Raw genomic sequence first — 20,264 nt, forward strand, 5'->3', positions numbered from 1 at the left:
TGAGCTTTCGTGGGTGAATACCCACTTCTTCAGATGTATTCACCCATGAAAGCTCATGCTCCAAAACGTCTGTTAGTCTATAAGGTGCCACAGGATTCTTTGCTGCTTTTACAGATCCAGACTAACACGGCTACCCCTCTGATATTTGTGGGAGAGACATTGTAACTCTAGCCTCAGTACTGTGAAAAGCCTGTTTCAAATACATAAACCACTCAGAGAGATTAGGGTGCTTCTACAAATTATCTTGGCATTTCACTTTTGGGAAAAAGTCTGATAATTACCTTCATTGTCACAGAGACAGGAAGGACCAGAAATGCCAACAGGATGATGTGAATGGCTTCTGAACTCTTCTTTCTAGTTTAACCCCTTAATTTATCCCACTTCACTCCTGATCTTTTCAGCCATAATTGTAACCAACTGTGACGGGGTCCGCTTACCTCGCACCAGCCCAGAGGGTTAAGCCCCAAGTATTGACAGCGGAAGTTCTGCCCCCCTGGCAAGACTGGGCACACTCCAAGTGCTCTAGTAGTATAAAGGGAGGGAGTCCAGCTCATTCTGGGCTGGAGGCTACAGGGGAAGGACCTGCCTGGGAAGCTCCTGCGGAGGGCCAACCACAGCCTCTGACTGCACCAGGAATCGAAGCTGTCCATGGCCCACCTGCACCCCGGTGACTGGAGGAAACCCTGGAGATGACCGGCCCAGCCGACCACAGAGGACCCAACATCTCATGGGAAACTCCTACATAGACTCTGGTAGGAAGTGACCCAGGGAGGGTGAAGGAGTGGTACCTCCCACCCAGGGAAGCTCAGCGTGTTTCGATAGGACCCCCCACCCATTGACTCAATGGCAAGCTTCTACACGACTGTTAGGACCCTGGGTTGGGGCCCAGTGGAGTCGGGTGGGCCCAAGCCCCCCTACCAGGGCTGCCACACCCCAACGCTAGAGACTCTGGCCACTAGGCCATGCTACCCTATGCCAAAGGGTTGCTTTATGGATTTCGGCCATCAGGCCCCACTGCCCTGTAGCAAAAGACGGTTCCTTAGACTTGGGTCTTGAGATCACGCTGCCCAGCACTGAAGGGTGGCGCTATAGACTCTGGCCGCTAGGTCACGCTGCCCTGCACTGAAGGTGTGCTATAGACTCTGGCTGCTAGGCCATGCTGCCCTGCACTTAAGGGCAGCTTTACGGACTGTGACCAATAGCCCATGCTGCCCTGACTCTAGGGGCATGGACTGTCACACCAACCTTTTGTCAAGGAACAACTGATATTTCCTTTTTACTTGTGATGTGAAATACCATCACTGAATGCTGCCAAGCTCTAGACATTGAAGACCTTCAAAGTGTCACCTTTATGTATGACTTGCTCATGTGAGTCAGCTCAGAAAAAATGATGAATTCTTATCCCCAATGATATGTAATCTAATCAATAGAGAAACAGAAGAAAAAAATCTCCTTTTATACCTGCATGCAATCTGAATGCGTGTTAGTATGTCCAGTATAAGGAAGAATTTGGATAAATGCCCTATGGGAAGAAGAATGTGGATTAAAAGTCAAGCTAGTCAACTAACTGTGGTATCATATCAATGGGTTAACTTGGATAAACAATTTATGTATATTCATATCACCTCAAGCTGTGGGGTACATCAGCTAAGTGAATAAATTTGCCTTTTCTTTTTTTTTGGCTCATCAGTAAATCTAGTACAAATTCCGATAGTATACCAGTAAAATTTATATTGCTTCAGCAGACAGAGATTATTACTGATGTCAAGAAGACTGATTTTTCTGCTGATTTGATTAGGAGTGTGGCTATAGAAAGCTGCATTTTAATATGCAAGAACGTTGAAGTCCCCTGGAAACAATCATAGCGAATTTCTCAGTTGGACCTATCAGCCAGCAGACCAGTTGTTGCTCTTTCCTACTGCATCTATTAGACGAATCATACGAATTCTTTAACCAACCATTCCATGTGTGCTAGGAAATGGGCCTTCCAATTTAACCAGGGAAATGTCAATTCAAGGCTAGAGGGGCTGGCGCTAATAAGGTTAATGAATAGAAGGTCTGAAAAGCAACAGATAGGCCTAGCAGAGCGAGACCCTTAATGGCATTTATAATGCCTAGGGTCAACTGCACTTTATCTTCATTTTTTCCTCATTTAAAATATTCCAATGGAATAATAAAGTAAGTTTAAATTTTCCCTACAGGGAAATGAAATTTTATGCTGCACTGTTTATTGAATGTCAATGTGCTTGCTTATAAGCAGGGGACTGATGCATAATGCTAGTACTGTAGTTGTTGCATATCTGTGTTTGCATGTGCAGAGGAATCTTTCATTTATATAATTTAAAATAGAACTCTGCTTTTATCAAATGCCACTGCAGAATGCCATTTTCTTTGCTACAGTTGTTTTACACAGGAGGTCAAATTCCAGACATGGGCCACACTTAGGAACAGATCTACAGTGCTGAGGCTGGAAGGAGAAATTTATGAGGGTGCAATTGTACCTCACTGCTAGCTTCCCAAAAGCTGCAGAGTTCACACAGTTCACACAGTTCTGCAACCAGGGCTGGCTCCAGGTTTTCTGCCGCCCCAAGCAGTGGGAGGGGAAAAAAAAAAAGGCGATCAGTGATATGTCGGCGGCAGCTCGATCACACCACTCCAATCATTGGCGGCAGTTCTGCAGTGGGTCCTTCACTCCCTCTCCTCCTCTTCAGCGACACTTTGGCAGCAGCTCAAAGAGGAAGAGAGGGACTGAGGGACCTGCTGCTGAATTCCCGTTGAAGGCCTGGACATGCCGCCCCTTTGTATTGGCCGCCCCAAGCACCTGCTTCCTAAGCTGGTGCCTGGCGTTGGCCCTGTCTGCAACAGCAAAAGAAGGCATTTCAAAGATGTAATCCATGGGTTTTAACATGTTCTTTTGCTTACCTGGCTGCCCTATGTCTCAAACAGAATAGTCATGCTGCAGAAATAAACTGTGCAAGAGGCAGTGTGGAAAGTTGCTGGTCTGAAGATAGGCTCACAGGAATGCTGAAGTGATGTTAACATGAATCTGAGTTTTGTGCTAAATAGGTTTATGGCCTGAATTTAGCCTTGGAGCTCCAGGATCTAGTAGCTATTAAAATCAAATAGTGAAACATAACTTTGAGAGAGTTTAAAACTGACATTCTTTTTTTAATGAAAAATTATCATACTGGGCTAAAATGTTATATAGCCTGCATCTCAATAAGATGAGCTTAAATGAAATATATGGGGCCAAATTAGTTTTACTCGTGCAACTCAATCAAATACAATGAGAGTGTATAGAAGTATCTGAGAGGAGAATTGGGAATGTCTATGTGGATGAGATTTTCTAAGTGGGCCCATGTTTGCTTATTTATGTTGCCATATGTCAGTGGTAAAACTCCTATTGAATTTTACCCATGGGGGCAGAGCTAGACTAGAGCCAGGTTCACAAGGGGGACTTAAGTTGAGCATTGTAGTACTCAGCTTTTAGGCATCCTGATATAAAATGGAATTCGCAACATAAGAACATAAGAATGGCCATACTGGGTCAGACAAAGGTCCATCTAGCCCAGTATCCTGTCTCTGACAGTGGCCAATGCCAGGTGCCCCAGTGGGAATGAACAGAACAGATAATCATCAAGTGATCCATTCCCTTTTGCTCATTCCCAGCTTCTGGCAAACAGAGACTAGGAACGCCATCCCTGCCCATCCTGGCTAATAGCCATTGATAGACCTATCCTCTGTGAATTTATCTAGTTCTTTTTTAAACCCTATTATAGTCTTGGCCTTCACAACATCCCTTGGCAAGGAGTTCCACAGGTTGACTGTGCATTGTGTGAAAAAATACTTCCTTTTGTTTGTTTTAAATCTGCTGCTTATTAATTTTATTTGAGGACTCCAGGTTCTTGTGTTATGAGAAGGAGTAAATAACACTTCCTTATTTACTTTCTCCACATCAGTCATGATTTTATAGTCCTCAATCATATCCCCCCTTAGTTGTCTCTTTTCCAAGCTGAAAAGTCCCAGTTTTATTAATCTGTCCTCATACAGAAGCCATTCCATACCTTAATCATTTTTGTTGCCCTTTTCTGAACCTTTTCCAATTCCAATATGTCTTTTTTGAGATAGGGTGACCACATCTGCACACAGTATTTAAGGTGTGGGCATATCATGGATTTATATAGAGCAGAGGTCGGTAACCTTTGTCAAAAGGCCTGCCAGGGTAAGTACCCTGGTGGGCCAGGCCAGTTTGTTTACCTGACACATCTGCAGGTTTGGCTGATTGTGGCTCCCACTGGCAGTGGTTCACCGCTCCAGCCCAATGAGGGCAGCGGTGGCCAGCACATTCCTTGGCCCATGCTGCTTCCTGCAGCCCTCATTGAGCTGGAGTGGTGAACTGCGGCCAGTGGGAGCCGCGATCAGCCAAACCTGCAGATGTGGCAGGTAAGCAAACTGGCCTGGCCTGCCAGGGTGCTTACCTTGGTGAGCCATGTGCCAAAGGCTGCTGATCTCTGATATAGAGGTAATATGATATTTTTGGTCTTATTATCATCTCTCCCTTTCTTAATGATTCCCAACATTCTGTTTGCTTTTTTGACTGATGCTGCACATTGAGTGAATTTTTTCAGAACACTATCCACAATGACTCCAATATCTCTTTCTTGAGTGGTAACAGCTAATTTATATATGGAGATATACTTATCTCATAGAGCTGGAAGGGACCCTGAAAGGTCATCGAATTGAGTCCAGCCCCCTACCTTCACTAGCAGGACCAAGCACTGATTTTGCCCCAGATCCCTAAGTGGCCCCGTCAAGGACTGAACTCACAACCTGGATTTAGTAGGCCAATGCTCAAACCACTTAGCTATCCTTCCCCCACATTTAGACCCCATCATTTTATATGTATAGTTGGGATTATGTTTCCCAATGTGCATTACTTTGCATTTATCAACATTGAATTTCATCAGTGATTTTGTTGCATAATCACCTAGTTTTGTGAGATCCTTCTGTAGCTCTTTGCAGTGTGCCTGGGACTTAACTATCTTGAGTAGTTTTGTATCATCTGCAAATTTTGCCACCTCACTGTTTACCCCTTTTTCCACATCATTTATTAATACGTTGAATAGGACTGGTCCCAGTACAGATCCCTGGGGGACACCACTATTTACCTCCCTCCATTCTGAAAACTGATCATTTATTCCTACCCTTTGTTTCCTAACTTTTAACCAGTTACCAATCCATGAGAAGACCTTCCCTCTTAGCCCATGACAGCTTACTTTGCTTAAGAGCCTTCAAAGGCTCTCTGAAAATATAACTACACTATATCCACTGGTTCCCCCTTGTCTACATGCTTGTTGACCCCATCAATGAATTCTAGCAGATTGGTGAGGCATGATTTCCCTTTACAAAAACCATGTTGACTCTTCCCCAACAAGTTATGTTAATCTATGTGTCTGACAATTTTGTTTTTTACTATAATTTCAACCATTTTGCCTGGTACTGAAGTCAGGCTTACCAGCCTGTAATTGACAGGATCACCTCTGGAGCCCTTTTTAAAAATTGGTGTCACATTAGCAATCTCCAGTCATTTGGTACAGAAGCTGATTTAAATGATAGGTTACAGACCACGGTTACCAGAGTGGTAGCCGTGATAGTCTGTATCAGCAAAAACAACTAGGCGTCCTTGTGGCACCTTAGAGACTAACAAATTTATTTGGGCATAAGCTTTCGTGGGCTAAAACCCACTTCATCAGATGCATGGAATGGAAAATACAGTAGGGAGGTATAAATACACAGCACATGAAAAGATGGGAGTTGCCTTACCAAGTGGAGGGGTCAGTGCTAACCATCCAGGATAGGGCTGAGATGAATCAAGCAGGGGTAATGTGAGGGCATGGGGTCAACTTCCCAGTTTGCAACTGTCTCCATCCTGTAATGCCATCTATAGTATATCCCATCATTTTTGTGCCTTTTTTCCCCAAATCCCACAAACTAGTGTTGCCCCCCTCATTGACAGAAACATGGAGCCTGCACAGCTTAGCTCTATTGTCATGGACATTGCAAGCACTGGGCGCACAGTCCTGGAATATTTGCAGAGCTGTGAGAAGAACTAAATGAGTGAGGAACATGACAACTTCTTGGAGGACAGATTGCTGGGGGACATAGCGAGAACCAATTCAAGGTTGTTAATGGTGTTCACAGAGCAGCTGCAGGTGGAGGAGTGCCATTTTGGGGCCCAAGAAATAAGTACTGAGTGGTGGGACTGCATCATAATGCAGGCGTGAGATGATGAGCAGTGGCTGAAGAACTTTTGGATTCACAAGGCCACATTCCTGGATCTGCACGCTGAGCTCACACCTGCCTTCCAGCACAGGGACACCAAAATAAGAGCTGCCTCCCTGAGCTGTATAGCTCCACATTGAGCTCTTCTGAGAGCCCTTTTATCTGGCTGTTCACATTCAGCAGATAGAGGCCCTACCTTCACCCTCCACCCTGGTGAAAGCTTTTCCTGCTTTGCTTCACATATATTATGCAAGACATAGCAGGAAGCTATAACTATTTTTGATATTTTTCTCACTGAGGTCCAATCTTGTACACCTGCAGCTGCTCCGTGAACTATTTTGAAAGACCATTTTAACAGTGAGCCAGAGTAGTGCGTGTTGTTGTTATAGTGTGCTCTATCTGGCCTGCTCTTCTGTCGCCCGGTAGGAATTGTGTAGTTATTGCTGTATAGGTCGAAATGTAATGCATAAAGTCAATGCACCTATTAATTTTGTTTGTGAATGATCCTCTGAGTTGAGGGACATTGTGAAATAACGGATCATTGATTGTTTTCAGAACTATTGAGCGCTCAGCAGCATATGTTGTGAACTAATAAAGATGAGTTATGTTCAAAATAATAGAATTTTATTCTGTAACAAAATCAATGCATAAATAACCCATGCAGTTTTAAAACAAATACACTAAAAAAAATAACAAAACTTACAAAATTAAGAGAACAGAATTCATGAAGGGGAAAGAACAATCATGTCCATTTTAGCTACACATACACCAACCATGGGTTTTACAGGTCTGTGTATGTGAACCTGTGATTGTCTTTTAATGTCACCTGGTTGGAGTGGTCAGAGTAGTGCAGCAACCTGAGGCCATGTGGAATGTTGGGGGTGGGGTATAGGTAAGCCCCGTCATTGAGCTCTCAGTGGGCTGCCCAGGGAGGTCAGCCAGGGACTGCTGACTCTGCAGGTCCATCAGAGTCTGAAGCATCTGTGTTTGGTGCCTCAGGAGCCACATTATGTCTTGGTGCATCTCCCTCTCCTTTTCCTGATGGGACTCCTGGACCCTTCTCCTCGCCACTTTCCTTCTCCAGGCTGTCCCCAGTATTCATCCTCCAGGCTTTGTGCTCACAGCCTGATGCAGCACTGTCTGCAGGATATCAATGAATATGTCATCCTGAGTTCTCTTCTTTCTCCTCCTTATCTGGCTCAGGCATTTTGTGGGTGTAGAGGAGGAGAGCCTGAAGTCTGCAGGTGCAGTAGCTGAAGATAAAATACACAGAGGTCCCGTCATCAGCACATTCACTACAGAAAACATAGGCACCAATTCGGTGAGTATGCCAGAGCTGGAGCACGAGGTGGGGGCTTGAGGAAAGGGGTGAAGTGGGAGTAGGGCTTGGGGCAGAGCGGGGCTTGAGCACCACCCGGGAATTCTCAAAGTTGGCACCTCTAACAGAAATTGAAATTTAAGTGGCTGTACTCACTCCTCTTGCTCCCCTGAAGTTTTAAGCACTACTTTCTCATTTCTGCTTGGGATTGCTTAAGCATTGTGCCAGTCAAAGGACCATCCATGGTGAGTATGGCCCACAGGGGATTGGGGAAATGAGGAGAGAATTACTTGGCTGCATGATTTGGGCAATTGATCTTGAATTATCACCAGATAAGTCTGCTCAATGGTCTGCGGGGAGATGTTGGATGGGATGGGAACTGAGTTACTACAGAGAATTCCTTCTTGGGTGCTGGCTGGTGGGTCTTGCCCACATGCTCAGGGTTTAGCTGATCGCCATATTTGGGGTCGGAAAGGAATTTTCCTCCAGGGCGGATTGGCAGGGGCCCTGGAGGTTTTTCGCCTTCCCCTGCAGCGTGGGGCGTGGGTCGCTTGCTGGTGGATTCTCTGCAGCTTGAGGTCTTCAAACCAATTTTGAGGATTTCAATAACTCAGTCCTGGGTTAGGGGTTGTTATAAAAGTGGATGGGTAGGGTTCTGTGGCCTGCCTTGTGCAGGAGGTCAGACTAGATGATCATATTGGTCCCTTCTGACCTATGAGTCTATGAGTCTATGGTAATATAGCACAATGTCACTGAATACTGGTACCATTTTCCATAGGTGGTGGAGATTTTAGCTGATATCTCACTTCTGCAGGTAACAAAGGCAAAGAGCCCAGCTGCTGGGGTCCCTGAAGCTGCCCAGGCCTATGTAATGCTAACCTGTTTGCTGCAAAGTGCCTGCTAAAGCTATTGCTGAATGGCATGGGAAAGTGTCCTACCACAGCAGAAGAAATAAGACAGCCTTCCTGTAATACTCCCTCACTCACCCCGGAGGAGGGAGGTCACTGAAGGGCTGGCGGTTGCCAGCCACCAAGCTTGTCGCAGCTTAACTAGGGCCGGAGCCTGTCTGGGTTCTGGCAGCCAGCAAACAACACAGTCTCAAGGGGCTGGCTATAGCCTGGGTGGGGCTCAGGCAGCCAGCAAACACTACAGCAGGGTTGGCAACCTTTCAGAAGCGGTGTGCTGAGTCTTGTTTATTCATTCTAATTTAAGGTTTTGCGTGCCAGTAATACATTTTAATGTTTTTAGAAGGTCTCTTTCTCTAAGTCTATAATATATAACTAAACTATTGTTGTATGTAAAGTAAATAAGATTTTTTAAATGTTTAAGAAGCTTCATTTAAAATTAAATTAAAATGAAGAGCCCCCATGACCGACGGCCGGGACTCAGGCAACGTGAGTGCCACTGAAAATCAGCTCGTGTGCCGCCTTCGGCATACGTGCCATAGGTTGCCTACCCCCTGCACTACAGTCTCCAGGGGCTAGGGCCACTCGTCTTCAGAGTGAGAGCCTCTTGCAAAGGCACGAGGATCAGCCACCCAGGCAGGGGGACACAGGCCCTCCCTACTCCACCGCATCCCAGCCCAGGGCCCTGGCAGGGGTGGGATCAGATCCCCAGGGTCGGCGGGGAACCAACCACAACATGTGGAGGCTCGGGGCTTTGCAGCCAGTGCTCTGGGGGTTGCCCCTGGGCCACTTCCTGCCTCCTCTGTGGTGGGTACCTCTGATGTCCAGTCATCATCTGGCTCCTCCAGATAAGCGGTGGCGTGCACCCCGGGCCAGTTGTGGGTCGCAACTGGGGTGATCCGGCTCTGTGCTCCTCTGGAACCAGTGAAACATCCTTCCCCTCTGCAGGCTTCCCCCAAATGGGCTGCGGATCTGGTCTTTTATACTGTTGGCCATGCCCCTGTCATTCCGGTAAGGGAGTCCTGGGCTCCACCCTCCAAGGGGCGTGTAATATTCCCTCACTCACCCCAGAGGAGGGAGGTCTGTCCACCTCACTACACTTCCCTAGAAATCTTTGTAGAATATTGCAGGGTACCCCTTGAAAGTTTCACTGAGATCTCTCAGGAGGATTCAAGGGACATCCCTGTGTACATAAACAAACTGCTCTGCCTGTTCTACCCCATCTAATTCTAGAGGGGAATGAAAAGCAGATAGCGGTTCTACCTCTCTTGCTTGTACCATTATCTCTGCTAGCATGAGGAAAGTAATGAAAAAATCACAAAATGTATCCTGCTTCTTGGAGTGGAGGGCATCCTTGTAATTGAAAATGTATCTATACACTTACCCAAGGTTTCATCCCCTGCATCAAGCTCGACTGGTGGGACAGGCTGGAATGCAATGGAATAAAAAACAGGTTCTGGCTCACTGTGCAGCCTGATCCTCTGATTACCTGTCCCCATACTCCTCCTTTCCTCATCCACCGCCTCCTCCTCCCCACTGTTCACAGCAGGGGGCTATGCTCAGTTTTCTAGGAAATATTCACAGTGCTGGTGGGGGTGGGCTCTCTGCCAGGTATGGCTTGCAGCTCTTTGTAAAAGCAGCAGGTCTGCGGCTTGGCATCAAATTTGATTGTTGTCCTCCCTGGCCTTCTGGTATGCCTGCTGCAGCTCCCTGGCTTTCATGGGGCACTGCTGCTGGTCCCTGTCACAGCCCATCTCCTACATCCCCTGAGCAATCAGCTTGTAAATGTTGACATTGTGGCTGGATCAGAGCTGTGCCTGCTCAGCCTCTTCTTCCCAGAGGCCCAGGAATCCAGTATCTCCTGTGCACTGCAGGCAGGAGCGTGTCATGGTCACTTGGATAGTTGCACTCAACAATGGAGAGCTGCTAGGTGTGATCACAAAGCCATGCAATAAAGAAAAGGAATTTCAAAAGGACTTTAAAGGGGAGGGGGATCTTCCAGTCTTCATGATCCCTGGGCAATGAAGTTCATAATGGTGACCAGAGCAGTCAGTGAGGGGCATTGTGGGACAGCTTCTGAAGGACAGTTAGAGTTGACGTAACTAATGCGGTGTGTACAGTGCACGGATGTAAGTACATCGACTGTGGGTCAAGACCATTAGGGGAGGTGGTGTTACTATATTGACCTAATGGGGCACTTACATCAGTGGGAGACCAATTTGAGTGTAGACACATGAACAACTAGGTCAACATAAGCTGCCTTGCATCGATCTAGCCATGTAGAGTAGACCAGGCATTAGGCAGATTGTATAACCACTCAAATCTATACTTCATCAGAAGACATTAATCAAGTATTTCCATTCTGTTAATCATTATGTGCCTTCTCTAATGAAGTCCTGTGTGACACATAACACCTCCTCCTCCTCTTTCAAATCTCTTCTTCCAGGTTGCAGTGATTCTCTCAACTCCCATAGCAACCTTCTAAGTTAAGCACAACAAAAAAATAGAAGAATAATAGTTGGAAGTTACATGGAACCTGATCCAAAGCCCACTGAAGACAATGGAAAGATTCCCATTGATTTCATTTGGCTTTAGAGCAAGACTGTAGTGCATACTTCATAAGAGCAGGTATTCTGCTCACCACCTCATTTGTCCACATTTCTCCTTCCCTCCTGATTGATATGTTTTTATGTCATGTTTTATTTAGTATTTATGTACTTCTCAGGACAGCTGACACATCTTTATTCTCGATAATGAATGGTATTACCTATAAGTGTTAAAAAACAAATATTAAATAAGTATTCATAAGTGCTCCTTTAGTACTGATCCAGCAAAGTAGTTTTTACTTTGCATTTCTTCACTATTGGAAGAGCAATACAAATTTGGGTGAGCCCCCAAAGGTTTACCCAAACAATCCAAATGCCCTGAATCTGCTTAATTTGGCAGGCAGTCTTATGAGAAGATCCTGTCCCACAAGATTTCTGGAAATTCTCTCTACTGACTTGAATTAGGAAATTCAGAGACAACTATTAAAGATAATGTTTTAAGAGAGAGATTAATCAGACTCTTTCAAACCTCCGCAATAAAGTTTGTTTCAGATGTGATTAGAGAGATGGATGAAGGTTTGGCTTAGATCTTATTTTATTAAAAATTACCATCCTTAATTGCTAGTCTTTAAGGAGAAATTTTATCCCACCCTAAAACCACTTTCTAAAATCTCTCAGAATAAACAGGAGAGAGATGAAAACATGAGGAATTTCCGTATCTCACACACAGCCATGTTCAAGTTGGAAAGTTGCTGGCTGGAACACTATCACATTTCCTGATTCTGTTCCATCAGTGCCTACACCCTCCATGAAGGAAATTTTAGAACATAAGAACAGCCATACTGGGTCAGACCAAAGGTCCATCTAGCCCTGTATCCTGTCTTCCAACAGTGACCAATGCCAAGTGCCCCAGAGGGAATGAACAGAACACGTAATCATCAAGTGATCCATCCCCTGTCGCCCATTCCCAGCTTCTGGCAAACAGAGGCTAGAACACCATCCCTGCCCATCCTGGCTAATAGCCATTGATGGACCTATCCTCCATGAACTTATCTAGTACTTTTTTGAACCCTGTTATAATCTTGGCCTTCACAACATCCTCTGGCAAGGAGTTCCACAGGTTGACTATGGAATAGTCAATATTTTGAGATAGCTTTTCAGCACTTTTGTCTTACTGAGACAGCATATTACTGGACAATAATTAATCAGCCTTTTAAAAAAGAGAAATTTCAGACAAAAAAATACAAAAAAAATCAACAGCTTCCTTTTGACTTTCACTATCATCATTTCCCTTATTCTAGAATATGCACCATTTTTCTGTACCCTATAAAGCCTAGTCCCCTATGTCTTGTTTACCAGTTTGGTGGCACAAGATTCCTTTCCTCCGTTAATTATTTGTTTTGTGGTAACAATAATAGAGGTCCCAACTGAAATCAAGCTCCCCTTGTTCAAGACACTGTACATACACACAGAAAGACAAAGAGTGGGAGGGATATAATTATTTCCATTTTATAGATGAAGTATAGATTTTCTTCTTGCCCAGAATTAACTCTTCCATAATACCTTCTTTTCTGGCATATCAGTGCCAAGAACATAACACATAGGTAACCCTCATTAACACCAGTGAGAATTACACATTGAGGTATCAAGATGAGAACATTGCATATTCCTTTCCCAGCAATTAGAAAAATAAACAATCTATGTTTTTCTCCCAACAAGTCAAAAGAAAATAGCCAACAAACCATGCCTCTGTTTCAGATTGATCATCCAAAGAACGTTGACTCTACTGGTTTACATTCTAGAATGCTAGAATGTAAACATTTTGTTTGGAGCAAGGGAAGATCATCTTTTTCCCAGGGGAATTTAATGCATATTTCTTCAATAATACAACTGGCATATTAGTCAGATGCCAAAGAAACTCTTTTCATCTGGAAAAAGGACAGGGCATGTCTCTTCAATCTTACAGGAATTGAAGAGATGATCTGTCAAGGTTTTAAGTGTGTAGGGAGCAGTTGAATTTGTACTACTGATGGTAAAAAAACAACCCAGTAACAACTGCAAAGGCTTCCTTGTGAACTAAGTTATGTAAATTGAAGAATGCCCTTACTGTCAGCAGGTATATTATTTCAAAGACAGACAACTGTGTTAATCTCCCCTCTGCTTAATCCCTGTCTCTCCACAAATCATCATGTCGACAATTTAAACAGATTTAGATGTGACTGAAATCATGAAAAGAGGATAGTCTCAGGATGCTGGGGTTGATGCAGGCCTCCAAGAGGTAATTTTGTTTGTGGGAGAGAAAGTAAATCTAACAAATCTAACAAAGCAGCCCTCTGGCCCAGCCCTGAGGATCAAATCCAATTCTACCAAGATACACATTAAGCCCTGTCTATCACAGCTTTGCCCTTGAAAAGTCGAATAATGATGAGATTCACCTCATTTCACTCATCTCTGGAGAGCAAAGAGAAAGGAGACATTTAAGGAACTTGAACTATTGCTCAGAATGAATACTTTTATTGTCTAATTCTGATGATGATTATTGTATGGAAAACACAGTTAGGGCAGTTCATCTTTTTAACCACTTGCTATCCCTTAGGGAATGTGAAATAATCACTTAAATAATAGACAATAGTAGTCAATAATTTAGAAATCCAGGGTCAGTAGAACACAGTAGGTCATGATTTATATATTCTTAGCAAATTATTTATTGCAAACTGCAGCTTTTGTAATTGTCCTTTTAGGTGAAAAGGACTGAAAAGAACCAATTTTCACTAAATGTTACATGAAAATCATTGCTCAGTGTGTTCTAAAGAAACCAATATGAAAATTGGAAAAAAAAAGTACGTGTGCAATTTTAAATATTTAGCTTCAGCTATTTACTTTTCTGGTAGGATAAAAGTTGGATTAATTCATTTCCTGGCTGTGCCTGGATTCTGTCAAAAACAGACATTTCAACATTTTAGCACTACTTTTTAGTACTTACTAGTCAAGCTTAGATGAAAGATGTTCTCTTTCAAAAAGGATTACTAGGGTGCTGCTCTTGAAGTTTTTAAAACAGAAGATCTATCATTTAATCATTTTAGCTTCAACCCTTATCTGATAAAATTAGCATTTGTCAGGCTATGCCTAAAATAACAAAAAGACTGTTCAGAATAATCTTCATTACAAAGAGAATTATAATTATTTAGGTGGTCTGAAGGATCAATCTGCAATTTTGTGTCTTGGAAGAAACCTAGAAGATTAATTAGCTAATGTTTGTAATATGCTTTGAAAATGAAAAGTGCTAGGAAAGTGCTAAGAATTATTATTGTTATTATATAACATTATTAACTCCTAGTCACAATTAAAACACTCAAAGTAATTTCAGTGAACTAAAGAAAATGCAATTGCTTCAACTCTTTGGGCCAGAAAGTCAAGGCTCAGCTAGTGACGGGAGAGTGAAAGAAAGCCACAGTCAGTTCTAAGCAAGCACGGGCATTAGGGTAAATTAGAGCGGCCTAAAGCCTGTTCTGTGTTACACTGGCCAGCTATGGCCCTCAGAGGCCATTCACCAGCTGAGGATTGCAAAAGCATAGTGCTATCTCTCCACCCCTTCTTAGTCCTCACAGGTGCCCGCTGCCAGGTGCTGTAGGGCTGCGGCATATGAACTGGCTATGTCAGCTCTTCCCTCTCCTGCAGAATTTCATCTGCTTTATGCTCCTTTGCAGTACAAGAGAAGCAGAGCTGGGGGACAGGTTTTGGCCACTTTGGAAATGGTGCCACATATGGTCTTGTATCGATAGGTGTATTGAATTTTAAGCCTAATAACAGCCCTCTGAGGAAGGTCAGAATTATCTGCATTTTGGAGATGTGGAAAGTAAAGCACAGAGAGGTTAAGTGACTTGCCCCATGTCCCTAAGGAAATCTGTAGCAAATCTGTGTATATATCTCCTGGATTTCTTTTACTCTTAGTTCTGTACTTTAGCCCCAAAACCATCCTTCCCATCTAATAGCAAGAAACAATGAGAATTCAGTAGCTTTCCCTGGCACTCATTTCTGGGGAAGAGGCAAGTACTTAGCTTCTGTGGTAGTTGACTCCCCAGTCTATGAAAAAGGTTCACTTGGCAGTAGGTGCCTCTTTGCTGAATGAGCATGCTATTGTTTCCTTCTAGCTCCTTTGGCCACCCATTTTCCAGTTGGCTGTAGGCTGCGGCAGGCATGTTCATGTTGTTTGAGCATGTCTGAGTGTGGATTTTGTCAGCTGCAGATTTATTTAGGCTCATCTATGGGGAGTCGATGACATCTGCTGGAAGCCTCACCAAGGCCATTCCCTAATAGAACCAAGGTTCAATGTTCCATGTAAGTAGTTTTCAATGTTTGCAAAGAGAGGAAGCTCCAATCTAGTTAATGAGCTTTGAAGCTAAAAAAGGGAAACCCCAAAGTAGCATAAATGACATTTACAGACCCCAAACCATACAATAAGTTGTAAGTGGGGCACTGTGGCAGAAAGCTGTGACCATCTAGCAATTGTTTTGTGAACAAGGTGAAATAGACACATCTTCTCTTGGAAGCAATCTCAGAATTCCAAGTGCACAGGTATGACTCTAACAGTCAGAGTTGAGGAAGAACACTGGCTGAGTCGTACTGCCTGGAGATGTTCTGACTTTGACTGGCATAATCTCTCTAGAAGCCAGAGGAAAAATAGAGAGGAGAAGGGGGATCTTTTCAGGGGACTAGCCATCACACACCCCACAACTCCAAGCAGCCATGCTTGGTACAGGGAGACTCATATAGAAATGTCCTTCTAGGGTCATTAGCATTACTAGCTATGCTAGTTGCTTTTCCTACAAGCACTCCCCAGTGCTGGGTTTATATCTGATTGCTGAGCTGAGGGAGGCACAGTTTAGCTCCCCAAAATGAAAATGGCAAAGAGATTGAACTCTCATCCTTAGGAGCCCCCTCCACGTCAAGGAGATGTTCATCAGCGGGGTGCGATGGGGAGTCCTGATCCACCACTGTCCACATTGTCATTCATGATTTGCATGACTGGACATGTATAGATTAACGCTCTGGCAAAGAGCAGGGGTCCACCCAAGCAGATTGCCTGGTAGGATCTGGCATCTCTCTACCATGGAGCCATGAACGATTTTGGCCTCTTCTACAGTTGCTAGGTTGACAACATTTTTGAAGCACTGAATTGACTTTAAAAAAAAAAGGTAGCAGTCCAGAAGGTAGAAAATACAGATAGAAAGACTTGCACAAAGGCAGCTCAATACACAACCTCACTAAGATGCAGTCAGACCCTCCGAAGGTATATGTCATTACAATTTCTTTTTGTCAACCATTCCAGTTCAATTTCAAGCCTGATATGGAAAGCTAAATAAAGATAGTGGACTGGATTTTGTAGTATTTAACCTTGCAGGTAAATTGCTAATATGAGCATTCTTTCACAGAAACTTTTTTAGGCCAATAGTATCTTCTACATTATCGAAGTGGAACTATATGCTTGCTGAAATACAGTTTGCTATCCCCTAGGCTTACAATGCTTAATTTCTTATGAAAATGTCAATTGCTTAGTAACCATTTGCTGCTGCTTTTGAAATCAAATGTTTTGCTAGGAAAAAAAAAATATTTTTCTGGTGTGCCATGTACTGAATCTCCTTAAATTACTTGCTTGGACTGAAAAAATATATAATTTGTTATGGCTCTTTTCCTCGCCTACTAGTTCTGAGTTTATATTCCTTCTCTGTGTTCTTCTTGCTTGGCTTGATGGAAAGTAGCCCAATTTACTGTAATGTGGATACCACTGATGAACAAAAGAAATCCTCCTCAGGCTTTTCAGTTCAGTCATGTTTTTAACTGAATTTTATGTTGATGCTTCTAACCTGTTTTCCTTTTCATCTTTGTTCTGGTTATGGGTCATCTTATCATAAGCCAGGCAGGTTTGAAGGAGGGCAAGACTGATCCTGAGCTACTTGTGAGCTCTTTATGCTTTTATTTATTCCAATTGATTATATGTAAGAGAAAGGAAGATAAATTATTTCCAGAAAACTAAACAGTCAAGCGGAACATGGAGAAGGCAATGGGTCTGTTAAGATTTACTGTGGAGAGCTCTTCTGCTTATTGACCAAAATAGCATATAAACATACTGATTGCTGATCTTTCTCCACTCTCATCAGAGAGCCTCAGGTGCCTCACTTCTGCAGCACACCTTGAATCCCATTTGAATTACACACATGCACATGCCCAGGAAATATCCTTGGTGGAGAGGGCCTCTGTCATAAACAGAGAGTTAAGGGTTAATGTTTCCTTTACCTGTAAGGGGTTAACAAACAGTGAAACCAGGAACACCTGACCAGAGGACCAATCAGGAGACAAAATACTTTCAAATCTCGGTGGAGGGAAGTCTGTTTGTGTATTCTTTTTCTTTGTCTGTTGTTCTCTCTGGGTTCTGAGAGTAACTGCACGTACCTACAGGCTCTCTAATCTTCTATTCAAATTTAGTAAGTACAAAGGTAGAAAGGCGGTTTAGTCTTTTTAATTGTTTTTCTTTATTTGCAAATGTGTATCTGGCTGGTAGGAATTTAATATGTATTTGGCTGGAAGTATTTTAAATTGTATTTCTGCTGGGGGAGGCTTTTCTCTAGAGTTTATAAGCTGAAAGACCCTGTAATATTCCATCTTGAATTTACAGTGATTATCTTTACTCTTTCTTTCTTTTGTTAAAAGTTTTCTATTTTAAAGACCTGATTGATTTTTTCCCCTTGTAAGGCTCAAAGGAACTGAGTCTGTACTCACCAGGGAATTGGTGGGGGAAAGGAGAGCGAGGAAGGCAAAGGGGAGAGGGGAAGGGACATTCCTCCCTGTTTTAAGATTCAAGGGGTTTGAATCACAGTGATCTTCCAGGGTAACCCAGGAGGGAAAGCCTAGGAGAGGCACTGGTGAGGGAAAGAGTTTACTTTCCTTGTGTTAAGATCCAGGGGGTCTGGGTCTTGGGGGTCCCCAGGGAAGGTTTTGGGGGGACCAGAGTGTATCAGGCACTCCAAGTCCTGATTGGTGGCAGCTATCAGATCTAAGCTGGTAATTAAGCTTAGGGGAATTCATGCTGGTACCCCATCTTTGGGACTCTAAGGTTCAGATTGGGGAATTATACCATGACAGCCTCTCCAGCAGATGCCAAGCTGAATCTACCAACTTTACACACACACCTCAAGGAGCCCTCGGCTCTGGGGGGCAAGCAGAGTTGTGCAAGAGGTCTGGCTGGGTGTTCCTATGCCCTAGCTGTTCCCTGGCTGATGCAAGGCCCACAGCGGTCATGGCAGCTATTGTACACGTTGTATAGCCCTCAGGATGCATTACTTTGTGCTGGGGAGCAAACTAGTCATCCCCAAGACAAGGGAGGCACAAGCTTCTTTGTACCAATCTCCACACCAGTGCAGGGATGAATTGAGGTCCTAGTCTCAAGCTTGTGGGTGTAGTGGGGAATGGGAGAAGCCAAAGTCCTAAAACAAGTCCTAAAGCAATGCCTCCTGGGCTGGCCACACAACTAGCACAACACCAGCCTAGTTCACTTTAATGGAATTCAAGAGTTTAAGGGGAAACAATGTTGTGTGTGATGCATAGTAGGAAACAGCTTAATTCAGTAACGTGAGTACAGCTGCCTAGCTGCAGGCATACCAGATAATGGCCTGAGTTTTTTACTAATCCAACTGCTGACGTATAGACCTTCTGTTCCAAACTCACAGCTAAACAAACCAATGAGGGTGGGGGAAGAGCATACATCTGAATAAGAAGGATGTCCTTTGTGTCATTCTGAATAAGCTACGGTGGCTTTGTTATAATTGGGTATCTACTTCTTTTATATGAAGACCAAAAGTCAAATTATACCTGCTGCTTGCACAAGGAAGGGCATAAACAGGCTACCTAACTGAGTAGCCAACACAAGGGCCAGCCTCAATGTGTGATGCATCAGGAAGCAGTCCTGGCACATCATCCCAAAGGGCATAGAGCACACCAAGTGCACCAGGGCAGGTACCAGGCAACTGAAGGACAATGCAATCTGCCCACCCCACCCCCTACACTCCCTTCACATTGGCTTCCCAGAGAGAGACTGGGACCAATTCCTGGGGCCAGCTGAGCTGCGCAAAGTCTTGGCAGTAATTTGCATTTAATGTGGTAGTTATTGCAAATTTCAGTGTAAACTGAATGGCACTTATGAAAGATAAACCCAATTTCTCAAGATTAACTCAGTTAACTCAATTACATAAGAAGAAATAGGGATAAAATTGCATTTTTTATTAACATATTAAATTAATTTTGTTTTGACACACACAGGACGTTTTGGCATTTAGTTGGCATAAAACAAATAACTATAGCAAATTCTATAACACTTAAACACACTCATCAAATGTCTACTAGAATTTTAATAGATATAGGCTTAGGGTCTTGCAAAAAAAGTTTTAAATTGCAAGCACTTGACCCATAACTTTTGCAAGTAGTTAAATGGGTATTTTTGTTGTTCTTTTTTCCCCCTCTAAGCAATACTTCTCTCATAACTCAGATTTCTTTCACTGTGTATTCACAGGAATAGAACAAGATTTTTCTGCTGATGCATCATGTAAGAAGTATGAAAAATTCCATGGGGGGAAAATAATTATAAATAAGTTGTCAGAGGAGAAGCCACATTCCAAACGTTAGCCATTGTATGAACAAAACAGATCAATTTTGTTATTTATCAACCAACCAAGGTTTTTAGGTAAGTTCTAGCCAGCTTCAATTCTTGGGAATATATGTGCCATATTTACAGAGGGCCTGATCCAAAGCCTATTCAAGTTAATAGGCTATTCTATTGATTTCAGTGGCCTTTGGATCATGGCCCCAAGTCATAACTCCTTGCACAACAGATAGCCAAATCAGTGGATGCTTTTGATGGAGCTATAGACATATATTCCAGCATCAACATGGCACTGTTTTATATAAAATACAATCAAGAAATGAACATTTCAAGACAGGTAGTTTATCAGGACCACTGTAGGTCCTATCAGTTGTACCTGTTCCATACTACTCTAAAACCTTGTCTAGTTACTTTAGTCACAAGTGTGAATTTTTTTCTAGGCATTTCAAACCTGAGGAAGCTCCAAGAGCACTCAGATATATGACCAAGTTTTCAAATATGTCCAGTAGCAGAGCGACTCCCATTGAGGACAATAAAGATGCCTCATTCCTGCTATGCAT

The 20,264-nt window shown here is 43.3% G+C and overlaps 1 long non-coding RNA gene across 1 annotated transcript in view; it reads left to right on the forward strand.

Moving 5' to 3' along the window:
* Positions 1-20,264, forward strand: part of LOC127042917 (uncharacterized) — a 56,378-nt gene that overhangs the window by 23,139 nt on the left and 12,975 nt on the right. The window contains exon 2 of the long non-coding RNA XR_007772104.1: positions 7,486-7,603. This is a non-coding gene — a long non-coding RNA (uncharacterized LOC127042917). The remainder of the gene's footprint in view (positions 1-7,485; positions 7,604-20,264) is intronic.

Source organism: Gopherus flavomarginatus, chromosome 1, assembly GCF_025201925.1.
Source record: "Gopherus flavomarginatus isolate rGopFla2 chromosome 1, rGopFla2.mat.asm, whole genome shotgun sequence".
Classification (NCBI taxonomy): domain Eukaryota; kingdom Metazoa; phylum Chordata; order Testudines; family Testudinidae; genus Gopherus; species Gopherus flavomarginatus.